Raw genomic sequence first — 12,493 nt, forward strand, 5'->3', positions numbered from 1 at the left:
AAAAATTACATGTACAAATAAATAAAAAAAATTTTTTTTTTTTAAATAATTTAATCAATTTTCAATAATAAAAAATTAAAATGTAGAGATAAAAAAATATTTTTTCATTCATTTTTATAAAAAAAAAAAAAATTGCAAGTAAAAAAATTAGCAATGTTGTAATCTATATTATTAAAAGAATAAGAAAAATTTTTTATGGCCAGTGTATTTCTAAGAGGTATTCTTCCTTAATTTATAATAGTGAAATCAGCGGACGTTTATAAATTTTTTTGATTTTTTTCAAAAGTTAAATTAGAACTAAAAAAATTTTTTTTTTAATTGAACTTGTAGTTTTTTAAATCTTCTACATGTGGAATTTTTCATATTTATTTTTTTTCATAACCAAAATCCTTAAAATTGTCAGATGTATGTTAATCCATACTATTAAGAGAGTGAGCAAAATTTTGTGGCCGGTGTGTTTTTATGATAAAATGGATTTTTATGGTTAAATTTGGTATCGTTGGAAAAGTCTTGACCTGAAGTTGTGACTTTTCATGGTTTCATATCAATCTCACCAATAGTCAATTTATTATGATAAGGATTTAGGCTGCATTCGAAAATGCTCTATCTCTAGATAACTAATTAAGAAATGACCTTATATCTCGTGAACTATTGACATTTTTAAAGATATAAGTTCATTCCGATGTTATACTCATCAAGACCTTTCATTTGAGTACCCACATCAATTTTTCATATATTTTATATATTTATAAATATGAATATATGAAAAATATATCAAAATGCATGTGAGTACTCAAATGAAAGCTCTTGATGAGTGTAACATCGGGATGAGCTTATATCTTGAAAAACTTCAGTAGTTAAAAAATTACAGTGCAATTTAACAAAATTCATTATTTAATAAAGCAAGATTTTATTCATTTATAGTTCATAAGTCCTGGCAGTCACATAGTGACTGCAAGATTGCTAGTAAGAAATTAATCTGTCAAGAATTTTAAATAATTTTATTTTTTTAGCTGAAGAAATAAAAATTTTTCTCACAGTAACTTTTTTATTGAAAAAAAGTTTTTTAGATTTGGAAAAAAACAGTTTTGGATGAAAATTCACCAGTTGTCAATTTAAAATTCTTTTTTTCTAAATCCAAAATAATTTTTTTTAAAAGGAAAATTACTATGAGAAAAATGTTTATTTCTTCAACTAACAAATAAAATTGTTGAAAATTTTAAACAAATTGATTTTTTGTCAATTTTTTTCAAAATGAATTTTTTCTCTCAGTGTGGGTACAAATAAATAAAAATTTTTTTAAAATACTTAATATGAAAAAAAAATTTTCAGATGTCTGCTAATTATTATTGCTATAAATATATCAGCGATATTTATCATCATTTTTAGGAACCATCAACACCGAACTCGCACAAACCAGCCTAGAAACATAAACCAAAAAATTTTTTGTAGACCACATGTGGAAAAGCTTTTATAATTTCTAGCGAAGATCAACGACCGTATAACAAGGTATGAACTTTTAAAAGCAGGGTGAGTTCATCGTCCCAGGTAGATCGTCTGGGATTGGGATTAGTATTAGGGAGTTACCTACTACTACTACTATTCTGAATGGAGAATGCTGTATTCCGTATGCGGTAATGTAATAGTCTAGTGTGGACCAGTTTAAATATTCCGGTGTAGTGAGTATTTCTCTTCTAAACTAAGCGAGAAGAGTGAAGAGTGAGGAGCGAGGGTATATGGTGTTCACAGTGGTACAAACATCTGCTTAGAGCGGATGCAGCCTGCATTTTACGGTCGTCCAATGCAGCAACCAGCGACCAATTCTCCATTCCTTTCGTACCACCCGCACCCTTACCCTCCATACTCGGATCTTTACTTGTATTACCATTACCTACTCCTCAACTTCCTTCACTTCCACCTTCCGACAACGACTTCTATAATTAGAAGTTCCTTCCGACGTCGGTATGACCAATATTTTAACAGGAATCGCTTTAAAAGGTCTACAGGGTAATGTTTATATTTAGTTATTATTGTTGGTAGTCTTACTTTATTTATCACCATCGACTTTGAATTTATTAATACCTAGAAAGAAGAAATATGAAGAAACTTTAACGATAAATAAGATATTGTAACAAAAGTTTACAAATATTTATTGTTAAGCGGCACAATAAGTGTGAAAGCTTACACAGAAAAAAAAATTTCAAAATTCTTGGCTCAAGAAAATTTTCGGGTGTCTGAAGGAAGACCAAAGTTTTGTTAGCCGAAGTTAAAATTTTTCTTGAAATTCTATTTTTGGTGGAAATAATTTTTTCTTAATTCAAATTATCATAAATACTGGATACAATAAATTTTTATATTTGATCAAGATCTTTAGATACTTTAGGGAAGCAGCGCCGCCTACTTCAGCTGAGAAAAAAATTTTCTCACCTTGAGAAAATTTTTCTCTTGAATATTTGATACCCATTTTATACTATTTTAGCGTGCAATTGTACGTATTGAATGAAAAAAAAAATGATTCAATATTATTTGACCTTCTAATTTGACATGCTAATCAATAAAGATATTAACGAAAATTTACTTCTATTGAGATATTTAATTTTTTGGAGCAAGAGGCTAAATTTTCTTAAAACAAGAAGATTTTTTTGACTTAAATAAATTTTCTTAGATCAAGTTACGTATTTTTTAAAGCAAGAGAATTAATCTTGTTGGAATAAGTGAAATTTCTTGTGTCAAAAAAAATTTTTTTTTCGCTCAAAAAAATAATTAAGAAGAAAAATATTTTCTTGGCTCAAGCGAACCTCTTTTTCTGTGTAAAAAAGGCGATTTTTGAGAATTAAAATAAAAAAAACTTCTGTATGAATTATTTTTAACTTTTTAAAGGTATATTAATACATATTTTAAGAGTCTACAGTAAAATTTTTAATGAAAAAAATTAAATATTTTTTAAGTTACACGCGATTTCTGACGGCGTTAAAAAAAAAGTCCTTCTCTGTAGAAGTGATTCCGTGATGAAACCTTTTCCGTGGATGAAACCAAAAAAAAAATTCTCGTTAAAAAAAAATATCAAAAATTGATAAAATGGGCAAAAAGTTTAAACTAGCGGGCCATTGTATGGAGAATCATATATAGAGCATGCAGAAAAAAAAATTCAAATTCATTAACTTTATATAAAATGTGTTTTACTTTTATGTATATAAAATTACTCACTATAAATGTAATATTCTGTACTTTACGGCCTTTAAGAAACACTTGTTTTAGGGCCGATTAAATTGAACAAATAAATAAATAAAAATAGTCTTCAAAAATATAAAATGATTTATTTTTAATTACGGTGTTATGTCCATCAATTACAAGGTGATATATCAGGTGTTATAATGTAACTTCTAATTCTAATCTTGATGCCAACATTGAGAATTGACTAATTAATAGGTGATCATGATCAGTATGCGGGTTAACGATTGAGGACGGTTAAACTAGAAGGTAAGTCACATTACTTCTAGCGCACTCGAGCTTGCCAATAATTGCATCTTGACGTAATTTTAAATCAATTGATCAAGTGTCACAAGTTTTTACGATGCTGCTATTTCTATAAGGACATGCTAGAGATTCCATCGGTTTTTATAAATAAATTTCAATAAAAGAATTTAAACGTCTAATTTTTTTTATCTCCGAAATTTTAGACATATTAATTCGAGATTTAATTAAAAAATGTAAAAATTTATAAGAAGAAATAAAAATAACTGTTGGTAGAATTTTTCTTTTTAAATTTTATTTCTTCAATTATTTTAAAGTACTACACTTAAATCAACGATGATTGTACAAAGAAGAAGATTTTAAAAATTTTAAAATACATATTTGTTCTAAACAATGACTCTGTATTGAAAAATTTGCATCCAAAAGTTTTCAAAATCCAGTAGTTTACTATAATTCTATTAAAGCTTAATTTATTTATACAACAATAAAAAAACATTATATGTCTGTCACATTCATTATCATAAAATATTTAGGGCTTTGTTAGCAAAACAACCGGTGGAAAAATAACCAACAAAAGGTCTATAATCAAAAGATCTTATAGCTTGTAATAATAAGGTGACCATCAAGTTATGTATATAATCGTTAAAATCTATTGAATAATATATATTAATAATCAATAAATTAATTGATTAGTAATATTATAAATAATATATTTTTTTAGAGTTAGAATCAGATGAAAGGATTAAAAAAGATTAAGTAGCAGATACACTTGTTTTTAAGCGTCTTAAAAAATAATTGATAAAGTCTCCTCGTAAAAATCTCTTGACTTTGATATATAATGTGGTTGTGTCTCATCTGCTAGCGATTGCTGTTCATTCAATCATCTCTCGTCACATATGCCTAGAAATTAAAACGTATGTGATTTCTACATCCGTTTTTTTATGGAAGAAATAATAATAATAATAATAATAATAATAAATTTATTTATGCTTAGCAACTTGCTATTTTTTTACAATATTTCTAAAAATATATATACAGGTGTATTTAAATAATTAGTTTGATTTTATAATTATTTTTATCCAATTTATTATTTTGCCCGACAATCTTAATCTTAAATGTAATATTTTTTTGAATATAATTCTTTGTTAATTTCTTATATATGTTAATTCTGGCCTCAGTTTTGACATGGTCAGGTAATATTAATTGTATAAATTGAATCCTAAATATGTGCTGGATTTTTTAGCAGTATGTCTTCTTGTTTTGTCCATTTTTAATTGATTTTTTTGTTTTGTATTATAAAAAGGTTTATTTTTAACTAATTTAATTTTTAATTAAATTTCAATAATTAAAAATTATTTTTTGTTTTACTGAAAGTCACACGGAAAAAAAAATTTCTTGATTGGAGAACAAAATTCTTGGCTCAAGAAAATTTTCGAGCGCCTGAAGGAAGACCAAAGTTGTGTTGGCTGAAGTTAAAATTTTTCTTGAAATTTTATTTTTCAGAAGTAATTTAGTAAAAACTAAATTTTTTGGAGCAAGAAGCTAAATTTTCTCAAAACAAGAAGATTTTCTTGACTCAAATAAATTATCTTGGATCAAGATAAATATTTTTTAAACTAAGAGAATTTATTTTATTGGAATAAGTGAAATTTCTTGAGTCAAAAAAATTTTTTTTCTTCGCTCAAGAAAACAATTCGGAAGAAAAATATTTTCTTGGATCAAGTTAACATTTTTTTCTATGCATTCAAGCTTATCTAACATTAATTTAATACTTGTGTATCTATTTATAAAAATAATAATAATTAATTTTTGCATCAATCTTTAATACTAATGACCGGGAAAGATAATTTTTCATTCCATTTTCCAAATTTTTAATAATTTTAATATATTTAATAGGCAGTCCAAATTAAAAAAAAAAAAAAAAATAATAATAATAATAATAAAATAGTTAAAATGAAGACCGTATAAGTATGTTGTAAGGTTTAGTTGTGTGGCAATAAGTGGGTACAGGGAGGAAGGAATGAGAAAAGAGGAAGCGGAGAAGTAAAAAGAGTAGACGGAACAGGGGCGCGTGGCAGTCGCGTGCCAGTTAACGCTGTCGACCTGATGTCTGCAACCCTAACTTCCTTTTTTTTATTTCTTATCTCATGTATCCCATCTTTTACTTTTATTTTGATCTATTTTGTTTCATCCCCAGGAACCACTTCCTCTGTTCAGTCAATAATTAACCAAACCTATGAAGAAATTACATCGATAATAATAATAATAATAATAATAATAATAATAATAATAATAATAATAATAATAATAATAAATAAATAAATCTGACTAATAATTAAACCTGAAATCAATTTTTAAAAGAATTTTTAAGGAAAATAAGTAGAAGAAGAATATGATAAATGATGAAGAAAGATCAGTATGATGACTTGTACATTTATATTTATATAAAAGATGAAGATGAAGAGTAAGAATAGAAAGAACAGCCGTGGCGTACTGGCCACAGGATGTTCAGTCTCCCTATTTTATCTCCAACAACCAACAAGAGGGGCACATTGCCAGCTGATCGGCGCTTCTTTGTAACCCCTTGGACGCGTGCACCCGCACTCACCACCTGCGAAGAACTAAAACCCGTCAACGGACCACCACCTTAAAACATAATTCTACTCTACACAGTCGTCATAATAATAATACATCAATAATATGTGATATCACAAAGAGTGGTCGCTCGTTTTATTGTCATTCAAAGAGGTATATATTTCTTCCTTGCTTATTCTCTTTTAATGTGGGCGGCATTGAAACCCCGAATCGCGAATTTACCAGACAAAGCGCACTGACCTACCCAACCAGTTTTAATTCCGACAAACTTCAAGGCTCTTCATTTAAATTTATGCGGACTTGGCTTTTTAAATTCAATGCTTTAATAAATGTAATCTTAATTATTATTTATCATTATCATTATTATTAATTCGTTAAATTATTTTTAGATATTTTATTATTTATTATTTTATTTATATTTCACAAGTACACAGTGAAAAATTTTGGGTTAAAAATTTTTATGTTAAATATTTAACACTTTTTTGTGTTAATTTAACACAGTCACTGTTAAATTTAAACATAAAAGTGTTAAATATTTAACACAAAATTTTTTGACGCAATGACGCAAAATTTTTTATTGTGGTAATCCACAATTAGGTTCTAGAAAACTTTTATGTTAAAAAAATTGAATCATTGTTCGTCTAATTTATTAAATCTTGATCAAAAAATTACAAAGACGAATCTTAAAATATTAATTTTTTGGTAAGATAAATATTAATAGCAACTTTGCAGTCACTATGTGACTGCTGTGACTTGTAAACTATAAATAAATAAAATTTTGCTTTATTAATATAAATAATGACTTTTGTTAAATTGCACTGTACTTTTTTAACTATTGACGTTTTTAAGGATATAAGTTCATTTCGATGTTACACTTATCAAGAGCTTTCATTTGAGTACCCACATGCATTTTGATATATTTTTCATATATTCGTATATATAAATATATAAAATATATGAAAAATTGATGTAGGTACTCAAATGAAAGGTCTTGATGAGTGTAACATCGGGATGAGTTTATATCTTTAAAGATATCATTAGTTGACAAGATCTAATGTCATTCCTTAATTATTGACATTTTTAAAGATATAAGCTCATCCTGATGTTACACTCATCAAGAGCTTTCATTTGAGTACCCACAAGCATTTTTATATATTTTTCATATATTCATATATATAAATATATAAAATATATGAAAAATTGATGTGGGTACTCAAATGAAAGGTCTTGATGAGTGTAATGTCGAGATGAGCTTATATCTTTAAAAATGTCAATAGTTCACGAGATACAAGGTCATTTCTTAATTATGATATCAAATTTAACCATAAAAACCCATTTTATCATATAAGTACACCGGCCACAAAATTTTTCTCCTTCTCTTAATAATACAGATTAGACATAAACATACAAATTTAATTTCACAACTTACCTCAATTTTTTTAAATACTTGTCAACATACATTTGATATTTTATTGCGTTTAAGTCAATCATTCATTTAAAAAACTTGAATAAAATAATCAAAAAAATGTTTAATAAAATAAACTTAAGAATGTTTATTCGTAAATTACAACGTTTTATTTTATTTCAAAAGTAAGATTGACTTGTAACTATTTTGCCAACATAATTCGCAATCATTTGTTTACATTCATCGTAATTGAACTTTCAATAAAAATATAGTAAGCGTTTATTTCCAATTTGTCGCTCGATAATTTATTATTTAAATCAAGTGTAACTGTTAAATGTTGTTACAGATATTGAACACGTCGCGGTCCCCTGACATGTCTGCACTTATAAAATAAAAATAAGGGTCGTTCCAGCCGATTTTTCACGGATGTTATTTCTTAAATAATTTAAATTGAAAGATTTAAATAAATAAAATTTATTTTGTCCCGATAATTTAAGCTGATTAATAGAGTAATAATATAAATACTGAGAATTTATTTAGCGAGTGAGGATTTGATGTATGTATAAGGTTGGGAACCCATGGTAAAACACGCAAACGTCTGAAAATTTTGGTGGCAACTAGCCAAAATGTTTTTACTCACAATCATTATCTTATAAGTGAGTAAGTGTATTAAATAAATAAAATTTATTTAAAAAAATAATTAAATAAATATTTTTGTTAATTTTTGGATGAATAAATTACCGTGAAAAAAGGTTTTTTTTTTTGTATTTAATAATGTTTTGAAAATATTTAGGATAATTATGGAAACCCGAAAGCCGAGATGACCCTGAAGGAGAGTGGAATTGCGTGAGGTCGTCGTTCTTGGTGTCTACTTGACGTCTTGAGTCTTGATGACCATAGCGTAGACGGGAGGTGGTTCACTATGAGTATATGAGTATGCGACAGCTGCACCAGCCACCGGTACTGAAAATAGCCCTGACAACCCCATGCCGAGCCTAACCAGCGATTCCTCTCCTTCTTCATACATATAATACACGCTACATACATATATTTATTTATGTATACATATGTGAAGATGGAGATCGGTTGAAGTAAGTGGCGACGAAAAATTCTCTTCCATCTACATCTTTCAATCCTTATTTATATTTTTTCCCTCATCGATCCTTTAAATAACTTATGACTTTTTCCCCTTTAGCGCTCCAGCCCAAAGGACCCTAATTTCTCAAGCATTTTAGAAAGACAAGCCTGGATTTCAAATTAGACAGACGTACGCAGGAAAAATTGACAGCCAAAAGATTAAAAACAAGGATTTTTCTTTCTGAATTACTAAAATAAAAGGAGGAGAGTATAAATTATTGTAATGTACCAGGCGTTTCCGGATATTTAACGTGTTATTTGATACATACAGTTATAAACAACCCTTCGATTGTGTAGAAATATATTTTCTCCTTTGTGTCCACGTGTACGACACGCGACCAGGATTATCAGTAACAATAACTATTTTTTTTTCTACCAGAACTTTTAATAATTTTCTTTTTTTTTTTATTTACGTAGTTTAATATCTGCAATCTGAAGTCAAGTGAATTTTAAGGAAGGCAGCCTTAATAACTAATTAAAGTGTTCTATAATTTAAAATTACTTAATTAGTAGGTATAAATAAATAATTATGTTATAATACTGAAATTTATAAGTATCTAATAATTTTTTACATTTTTATGACAATTAAATTAGGAAGAAAAAAATTTAATAAAAAAATTAAATTTGTAGAAATTTTAAAAAATTATGAAAGCGAATTTTTTAAAATAGTTTTTTTTTTTTTTTTTTTTTTTCATTATTGATATGTTATCAAAATTCCAAAAATTGTCAGATATTTGTTGTTTTCGGATGGAAAATTTATAAATTTTATTTTATTGAAAAAGTTGTCAGAAAAAAATTAAACGAAGAATTTTCATGTGCAGAAGATTTGAAAAATTATTTGTGCAATTTTTTTACTTGTAGTTTAATTAATAAAAAAAAAAATTAAAAATTATTGAACGTCGGCTAATTTTAGTATCATCTATATTATTAAGAGAATAAGCAAAATTTTGTGTCCGGGATAATCATATGAAATAAAATCGGTTTTTTTAGTGAAATTTAGTGTCATTACAAAGGTCTTGATTTGAATTTGTGCCTTTTCGAGGTTTCACATCATTCTCACCAATAGTTAATTTATTGTGATAAGTATTTAGGCTGCATTCGAAAATAATCTATCTCTATTTAAAAAATGACCTTGTATCTCGTGAACTATTGACATTTTTAAAGATATAAGCTCATCCCGATGTTACACTCATCAAGACCTTTCATTTAAGTACCCACATCAATTTTTCATATATTTTATACATTATATATATATATATATATATATATATATATATATATATATATATATATATATATATATATATATATATATATATATATACATACATATGAAAAATATATCAAAATGCATGTGGGTACTCAAATGAAAGCTCTTGATGAGTGCAACGTCGAAATGAGTTTATATCTTAAAAAATGTCAATATTTAAGAAAGCACAGTGCAATTTAACAAAATTCATTATTTAATAAACCAAAATTTTATTTATTTATAGTTCACAAGTCACATAGTGACTGCAAGGTTGATAGTATTATTTAAATAGTTAAAAAATTTCGACTTTATTCGAATGTGAGGTCAAGTGTGAGTGCTTTACTTCCGAAAAACTAACTTGAGAAAAAATGAAACTATATATACCAATAAATCGAAGAAAAAAGAGACTGCTTTTATTTTATATGACAAATTTAAACCAAGTGCATCTCAGGTCAACGGGAAGTCGTTTCGAGACTTTAGACTTATAACTCATTCATTTAGTTTAAATTAAACTAAATCTTGATAAAATAGGAAAAGTGAGCATATTCATTGAACAAGTAAATGTCGGTGGGTAATAAAATAAATGAAATTATTATTTAAACTTTTGGCAACATTTATAATTTACTTGCGTCAAACAAATTGTTAAAAGTAACACAGAACTATTTATTTTTATCCGCGATACGACGTTGATGCGACTGTCGTCGACAGTGGTAAGACACCTGTTTTTATATTCTAATTCTTTCGTTACGTCAGTCAATAAAATTTATTAAATGTAAAAGATTGCAATAACAAACAAGTAATTAAATTGACGTTAATTTATAATAACAAGTACAGGCGCAGAATGAAATTTTGAAAATTGATTAATAAAATTGTTTTAAATTATTTAAATTAAAGAAGACATCAGTTTTGTATTTAGAATGTTAGAAAAATATTGTGGAGTACGGAATGACGGAGCTTCTTCAAGAGACTCGAAAAATCTAAAATGGCTAAAACTATATTGGACGAAGTAGTTACGAGTAAGATAAGCTAGAGGCATAAGTAAGCACAGGTTGGTGCGCTGGGTGGTTCTGCTGGCGAAATGCCAACCAACCGCCGAATTTAGAACCGCGGATGCTGACTAACTCGCGTGGCATTCATTCAATCGTTTGCCTCGACTCTTCAACTTGTGTCTGTCCTTCGACGCTATCTGTTTAAACTTAAGACTTATGCTCAAAGCTTTTATCTCTGGAATTTAAGCCGAGAAAAATTCCATGGGTCACTGCTTTTTTTACAATATTTGTATATAGGTATGTCGAGGCTAAGTTAATGCAAAAATTTATTGGTCCATTAAATCGTCAAAAATTTTTAATTTATACAATTAGTTGAAAATTAAAGCACTTAATTTTAAAAATTGTTGTAATAATTAAATAGTGTTATTCAAGGTGAAAAAATTATAATATTTTCGTGTAAACTTTAAAGCGAGATTAAGGAGACTTGTAGATACTTTACGATCTCGCGCGTGCCGACAATCACACGGCGGTGTGAAGGGCGAGGAAGGAACTGCACTGGGGTTGTAAAAATAGATGGCTTTATACTTTATACTCGCCTTGTATTGCTTTCTGGAATAATTGATGGTAAAAAATTAACTCTCACTTGTAAACCTGTCTGTGTTGTGTGTATGAAAAGCTCTGGATCAAACGGGACAGTTTTTAATAGCAGGAAGCTATTAAAGTCGTATACTTTTTTTTTTTTTAATTGACTTTTAACTTTTTTAATTTATTTATTACAAATTGGTTTTATTTTTTTAAATTGATGTTTTGTGTTCAAAATATTGAAAGTTATGATTCAGAGGTTGTCTAATTTTATACAATCAATTTTAAAAGTTAGTAAGAAGTTATTTAATTATGTTTTTTTTTTTTTTTCTTTTTTTTTTTTTTTTTTTTATGTGGCAGTCATATTTTGCTCCAATTAAAATCGAGTGTCTATTTTTAATACTTAGAAACAATCTTGTTAAAAAAATGTTTACGATTTTTCTGTCTAGACGTAAAATATTTTCTTTAAACTCTTTGTTATATTTTTATCAACAAAATGTCAAGCACAGAAGTTAGACTGAAAGTTTATTAAAATTCATTTTTCTCAAGCAATTTATTTGCTCATTACGTAAGCTATTTTTTTATTTATAAAATAAGATAAAATTACTTTAAAGAATTATGTGGTTCCTTCTTTTTAAATTGGAGTTTAAAGAAGCTATTTTTTGAATAAATTATTGTTAAAATAAATTATAATTTGAATGACAAAAATTTTTTAATTTTTATGCTAAAAAAATGTTTATTGATAATTTCTTCCATAAAGTAAACAAGATTTTTTGTTGGAGTTTGACTGACAATTGTAATAAATTACAAAAATATTTTTTTATAAAAAAAAAAATTATTTATATTTACAAAAATTAATTAAACAAAAATCAGCAGACGTTCAAAATTCTTATTTATTTTTTTATTAATTAAATTAGAACTTAAAATATTTTTTTTAAGTTAAACTTATAATTTAAGTTCCAGAATATAATAAGCCTCCAGAAGTTGGAAAAAATTTTGGCTCTCATTTTTTTGGATAAAATTTCTATTTTATATTTTTTCGGAGTTTTTGATATATTTTTT

The sequence above is a fragment of the Cotesia typhae genome, unplaced genomic scaffold (assembly GCF_013202065.1).
Source record: "Cotesia typhae breed Kobodo isofemale line unplaced genomic scaffold, CoteBio_Ctyphae contig_44, whole genome shotgun sequence".
Classification (NCBI taxonomy): domain Eukaryota; kingdom Metazoa; phylum Arthropoda; class Insecta; order Hymenoptera; family Braconidae; genus Cotesia; species Cotesia typhae.